The 7,303-nt window shown below is 38.6% G+C and overlaps 1 non-coding gene across 1 annotated transcript; it reads left to right on the forward strand.

Annotated features, from left to right (window-relative positions):
- Positions 1-6,133: 6,133 nt before the first annotated feature.
- Positions 6,134-6,240, forward strand: LOC114413921. The gene has a single exon (XR_003667061.1). It is a non-coding gene; the product is annotated as a small nucleolar RNA R71 (small nucleolar RNA).
- The last annotated feature ends 1,063 nt before the right edge of the window (positions 6,241-7,303 follow it).

Raw genomic sequence — 7,303 nt, forward strand, 5'->3', positions numbered from 1 at the left:
TTGGCAAGATTCTAAAATTGACAATCAACCCATAAACACAAGCACATGAGGATCAAAAGGTCTTTTAAGGTTGTAATGGGGCCAAGGACAAGGTAGGGAAAAATATGGAATAAGTAGCTAAATCCCAAAGGAATAGAGGAGCAATGGGGAATAAGTGCATATTAAGAAAAAATAAGAAAACCTAAAGATAAAATTTAAACGCAAAGAGTAGAGCCAAGAGTCTCATCATTCTTTTTCCATTTAAGATCTTATTCACTCAACTTTATTGCTTTTCTTTTTCTTTTTTTCGAATTGATTCAACTAATTTTTATTTTTTTTGCACTGTAGCATTTGAGAAATAGCATATCATTCAGCATGTCCAACATTTAACCAGTATACAATGTACATCAAGTATGGCCCAAAATACATCATGAAGCATAGCCAATGAAATATGTTATCCAACAAAACCCTCCATACTTATTCCCAAAACAATTCCAAAGCTCCAAAATTCCTTAAGGTTAAGGTGAGATCATGGTTTTTCACTTAAGGCTTGTAATGGGCTTCAAAACAAAGAAAGGGAAACATAGGCTCAAAGGGATTAATTCAAGGTAAGTCCATTTGGCTAGAGGCTTATAAGAACAAAATTGCCTAAATCATTTCCAAATATGCATGTGAATTAGGAAGCATCAACAAGAATCAAGCCAAGGCTATTGTGCAAGCAATCAATGGGTCAAAACACACCAAATGATTATGATGATGGCTCAAATTCTCACAAAGGTAAACTTATCTCTTCCAAATTGAGCTTTCAAAACAATCATGACATGTAGAGGAAAAACAAGGACTTCAAATCACAAAATGTCAAGCGACTTTTATTTTCAAAACAATTACCCATTACTTGAACATATCCTATAATTCAAAGAAAAATATGCAAAGTTGTACATGCAAACATAATTGACCTAAAATATTAAACTAGAAACCCAACAAAACTAACAAAATTAACAAATTTAACACAACTAACAAAATTAACAACACTAACAAAACCAAAGAACACTCCCCCATACTTAAACAACACATTGTCCTCAATGTAGCACAAGTAAAAGATTAAAAGCAATTAAATCATCAAATAGAATCGGACAAATGTAATAAAAGTAAAGAAGGAGATAGGAAAAGAAAAACTCCCTAAGTCATGGTGGAAGAAGAGTAGGGTGTAGTAAGGAAGTCTCTTCCACCACTACGTCCACTAAAGAAGGGTTTGTGAGGAATGACTTAAGTTGGTGTCCATTGACCTTGAAGCTCTTGTTTGTGGAGTCGCTTTTGATCTCAACTGTACCCTAAGGAAAAACATTAGTAACAACAAAAGGACCAATCCACTTAGACCTCAACTTACCACTCATGAGTCCAAGCCTAGAATTATACAATAACACTTTTTGCCCAACCATGAAGTCCTTCTTAATTATCATGCTATCATGGAACTTCTTGGTCTTTTCTTTGTAGAACTTGGCATTCTCATACGCTTCTAGGCGGATCTCATCTAACTCACTCAGTTGCAACTTTCTTTCCTCACCAGCTTGATCCATAGAGAAGTTGCAAGTCTTCACTGCCTAGTATGCATTGTGCTCAATCTTCACTGGAAGATGACATGCCTTTCCAAAGACAACCCGATAAGGAGATATTCCTATGGGTGCTTTGTAGGCAGTCCGATGTGCCCAAAGAGCACCATCAAGCCTGGTACTCCAATCTTTCCTGCTTGGTTGCACAATCTTCTCTAAAATTCTCTTGATCTCCCTGTTAGAAATTTTTGCCTGTCCATTGGTTTGGGGGTGGTATGGTGTGGATACCCTGTGTACAACCCCATACTTTTTAAGCAAGGCATGCATTGATTTGTTGCAAAAATGGGTCCCTTGATCACTAACGATTGCTTTAGGTACTCCAAACCTGCAAAACAGATTAGATCTGACAAAATCTGCAACAACCTTAGCATCATTAGTTCTAATGGGCTTGGCTTCCACCCATTTTGAAACATAATCAACTGCAAGGAGAATGTAAACATAACCAAAAGAGACAGGAAAAGGGCCCATGAAATCTATTCCCCAGACATCAAACACCTCACAGAATAGCATAGGTTGCTGAGGCATTTGTTGTTGCCATGTAAGTGCACTTCCTGCTCTCTGACACTGCTCACAAGTGCTACAAATCTTCCACGCATCTTTAAAGATGGTGGGCCAATAAAAGCCACAGTCAAACACTTTGCAAGCTATCCTTTGAACACCCAAATGACCTCCCGGTGCGGAAGAATGATAGAATCGCAGGACTGAGTCAGTCTCATGATCTGGAATGCATCGTCTAATGACCTGATCACTGCACAATTTCCACAAGTAGGGGTCATCCCAAATAAAATGCTTAGCATCACTTTTAATTTTATCTTTTTGAGCTTTAGATGCTAAGGGAGGAAAAACAGAAGCAACTAAATAATTGACAATGTTAGCAAACCAGGGAGTAGAAAGAGAATCAGAAATACTATACAGTATATACAAATGATCATCCGGGAAATCATCCCGAATGGGTGAATCCTCATCAGACACACGTTCGATCCGACTCAAATGATCAGCAACTAAATTTTGTGCCCCGCTCCTATCACAAATCTCCAAGTCAAACTCTTGGAGCCAGAGCATCCATCGGATCAATCTAGGCTTTGGATCAGCTTTCTTCAACGAGTACTTTAGAGCTGCATGGTCAATATAAACAATAATGCGAGTACCAAGCAAATAAGAACAAAATTTTTCAAGAGCAAAACCTATGGCTAGTAGCTCTTTCTCAGTAGTAGTATAATTCGCTTGGGCAGCATCTAAAGTCCTAGAAGCATAATATATCACCCTAGGCAATTTATCAATTTTCTGAACAAGGATAGCCCCCAATGCATAATTTGATGCATCACACATAAGCTCAAAAAGGGCTATCTAGTCGGGTGCTTGGATGATGGGGGTGGTAGTCAGTGCTCTTTTAAGGCAATCAAAAGCCTCTTTGCATTTATCATTAAAGTCAAACTCCACCTCATTTTGCAACAAGTTGGATAGTGGAAGGGCTACTTTGCTAAAATCTCTTATAAAGCACCTGTAGAATCCTGCATGACCAAGAAAAGATCGCACCTCTCGCACGCAAGAGAGGTAAGGCAATTGTGAAATAACAGAAATTTTTGCAGGATCTACTTCAATGCCCTTATTGGAAATAATGTGGCCTAAAACTATACCTTGCTCAACCATAAAATGACATTTTTCAAAATTTAGAACAAGGTTAGTTTCAGTGCATCTATTTAAAACCTTTTCCAAACTATCCAAACAAATATCAAAAGAGGATCCATATACAGTGAAATCATCCATAAACACCTCTATGCAATTTTCTAAAAAATCACTGAAAATACTGATCATGCACCGCTGGAAGGTACTAGGGGCATTGCACAGGCCGAAAGGCATCCTCTTATAGGCAAAAGTGCCGAAGGGGCAGGTGAATATGGTTTTTTTCCTGATCCTCAGGAGCAATAGTGATTTGCATATAACCAGAAAAACCATCAAGGAAACAGTAGTGAGATTTACCTGCCAGGCGTTCAAGCATCTGGTCAATGAATGACAGGGGAAAATGGTCCTTTTTGGTAACCTGGTTCAACCTCCTATAGTCGATGCAGACTCTCCAACTGTTCTGCACCCGAGTAAGAATAAGCTCCTCCTTCTCATTTTTTATCACGGTGAGGTCGGTTTTCTTCGGGACTCACCCATTGGCTATCGGAGATAGGATAAATGATTCCAGCTTGCAAAAACTTGGTTACCTCCTTCTTCACTACATCAAGAATCATCGGGTTGAGTCTTCTCTATGGTTGTCTTACTGGTTTAGCCCCATCCTCTAAATTTATCCGATGCATACATGTGGATGGGCTAATACCAGGAATGTCTGCCAGGGTCCAGCCTATAGCCTTCTTATGCTTCTTAAGAACTGATAACAACTTCTCCTCTTGCTCATCAGCAAGGGAGGCAGATATAATTACTGGAAAACTGTTGCTATCATCCAAGTAAGCATATTTTAAATTTGATGGCAGAGGCTTCAATTCTGGTGTGGGCGGCTAGATAATGGTAGAAAGAGATGGTTTCTCATCCTGTACCTCATAAAGAAAGTCAGAGGTATGTGTACTTCCTGAAACATGGTTAGTTCTATCTGACTCTAGAAAATCAATCTCAAAAGGTAAAACATCACCAGACATGTAATCAATATCAATTTCAAATTCACTCTCAGCATCAAATTCAGACATATGATCAAGTATAAATTCAGATTCAATGCATGAAGAGTGACAGGTATGCAGATTAGAATGAAAATCAGTCATGTATTCATCAACAATATGGTTGATTATTTCAGCACAAAATACAGAAAGATCTTCAGATGGGTGTTTCATAGCATCAAGAATATTAAAATGAACAGTTATATCACCAAACTCCATAGATAGTGTGCCTGCATAAACATCTATCTTAGTTCTAGCAGTTTTCATAAAAGGTTTGCCTAAATTGATGGGAACTGATCCTTGAGAAAATCCTTCCTCCATATTCAAAATATAAAAATCAACAAGGAAAATCAGTTCACCAACTCTAACTAAGACATCCTCTATGAAACCAGCAGGATAGGCAACACTTCTATTAGCTAAATAAATCACCACATCAGTTGACTGCAAATGACCAAGAGATAGAGAATTAAAAATAGACAGAGGCATAACACTAATAGAAGCTCTTAAATCTAGCATGGCATTGTCAAACTTACTGTTCCCTATAATACAAGGTATGTTGAATGTACCTGGATCTTTACATTTTTCAGGGATTTGGGAAACAGATTTACCAATCAATGCGGAGACATTTCTGCCCATACTAATTCTTTCACTTCCTTTAAGCTTCCGCTTATTAGTGCACAGCTCCTTCAAGAATTTAGCATATTTTGGAATTTGCTTTATTGCATCCAGCAGAGGTATGTTTACCTCTACTTTTCTAAATGTTTCCAAGATCTCCTTCTCTACCTCTTCCATTTTTTTTTGTTGGAAATTTCTCTTGGAGGGAATGGAAGAGGGATATGCTACTTCTATAAATCAGAATTACCAGTGGAAGATTCACCTGCATAGAAATTGTTAGGTAACTTACTCTTTAAATTTTTGTCATCATCTTTTTCTGGAGTAGAGTGAAGTTGGGCAGGTTCATTTGCAGATGGGGAGGATGTTGCTGGTTGAGGTCCTTGACACTGCTTTCCCGACCTCAATGTAATGGCACTCACATTTTTGGGATTCTGGACAGATTGAGAAGGTAATCTGTCAGAATTCTGGGACTGTTGTTGATTTAATTGTGTAGCCAATTGTCTCATTTGATTAGTTAAGCTCTGAATGGAGGCTCTGGTCTCTTGTTGAAACTGCATGTTTTGCATAGTCATTTGCCTCACAAGTTCTTCAAGGGAAGGTTGCGGAGGAGCCTCAATTGTATGTTGTTTCTGGGATTGTTGTTGTTGTTGTTGCTGCTGGATTGGTGGAGGAACATATGGTCTGCTTGGGCCAGCAGCATTCTGAAAATAAGGTTGTTGTTGTTGTTGCTGTTGTTGTGAAGGATTCGACCATCTAAAGTTGGGATGATTCCTCCACCCGGGATTGTACCTGTTGCTGGAGAGGTCATAATTGTTCTGTTGTGGCTGATTTTGCTGCTGAGGTTGAGGAGGTCTATTGTAGATGTTTGCAGCATAAGCTTCAGGCTGTTCAATTGCTTCAGATTGTTGCACAAAAGGGCAAAGGTCTGTGTGGTGGTCGGCAGAGGAGCATAAACCACAGAGTCTGGCGACAAGTGCAGATTTTTGATTCATGGCCAGTTGGGTTACCAGGTTAACCAAGGCATCTAGTTTACCTTCAAGCTTCTTAGTCTCAGCTGATGAAGATGAATTCGTGGCTACTTCATGCACTCCTCTAATGACAATAGCATCATTTCTGGCACTAAATTGTTGGGAGTTTGAAGTCATCTTCTCAATTAAATTTCTGGCTTCAGCAGGGGTCATGTCTCCAAGGGCTCCACCACTGGCAGCATCTATCATACTTCTCTCCATGTTACTGAATCCTTCATAAAAATATTGGAGAAAAAGCTGCTCAGAAATCTGGTGGTGAGGACAGCTTGCACACAATTTCTTGAATCTTTCCCAGTACTCATACAAGCTTTCTCCACTAAGTTGCCTGATGCCAGAAATGTCTTTTCTAATGGCAGTGGTCCTAGATGCAGGGAAGAATTTCTCCAAGAACACCCTCTTAAGGTCATCCCAGCTAAAAATGGACCTGGGAGCAAGGTAGTATAGCCAATCTTTTGCCACTCCCTCCAGAGAATGAGGAAAAGACTTTAGAAAGATATGATCTTCCTGGACATCAGGGGGCTTCATGGTGGAACAAACAATATGAAACTCCTTGTGATGCTTAAGAGGATCTTCACCTGCAAGACCATGAAACTTGGGCAGCAAATGTATTAGTCCAGTCTTGAGAACATATGGAACACCCTCATTAGGATATTGAATGCACAAGCTTTCATAAGTGAAATTAGGTGCAACCATCTCCCTTATATTCCTCTCACGAGGTGAAGGTTGAGCCATGTTCTCAGTATAAAAATTAGTAGTGGAATGTTCAAAATCAGAATATTCAAAATCACCTTCAACAAAATGCTCAGAATGTTCAAAATGCACAGAATGACCAGGATGCACACTATGCCTAACTAATCTATGAAAGGTTCTATCTATTTCAGGATCAAAGGGTTGTAAATCACCTGGATTGCCCCTAGTCATGCACTATATGCAGCAAATAATGTGTTTCTCAACAAGCACCTAACAAGGGGGTAAAACTACAACTACACTCAAACGATATCAAAATGAGCTGAAATTTTGTGAGGAACACCCTAAAATCATGAAAAGATAGCACAAAAAATTTCAAACAAAAATTCAAAGTCTAACTATGGAAACTGCCTAAGGAAATTTTAGAAAAATAGAATAATAAAACTTGAAAAATAAAAAACAAAAATTAGTAAACAGGCGAATTTGGCTAGTTAGAGACCTCAAACAAGCTCTGCTGGGTTTCCACAATATGGGAAATTTTTTTCTACCCCAAACACATGTATAATATTAGTCGTTCTGATATCCAGAGCAAAAGTTATGGCTGTTTTAAGTTTTGCTAAAAATAAGTTCTCAAAATTTTTTTTGAATCTCTCTAATCCAGCCACATCAAGTGTTCCTGGTATTTTTCACACAAAATATGAGTCAAAAGAACTTCCCACACAAAAATTCA

The sequence above is a fragment of the Glycine soja genome, chromosome 5 (assembly GCF_004193775.1).
Source record: "Glycine soja cultivar W05 chromosome 5, ASM419377v2, whole genome shotgun sequence".
In the NCBI taxonomy this organism is placed as follows: Eukaryota; Viridiplantae; Streptophyta; class Magnoliopsida; order Fabales; family Fabaceae; genus Glycine; species Glycine soja.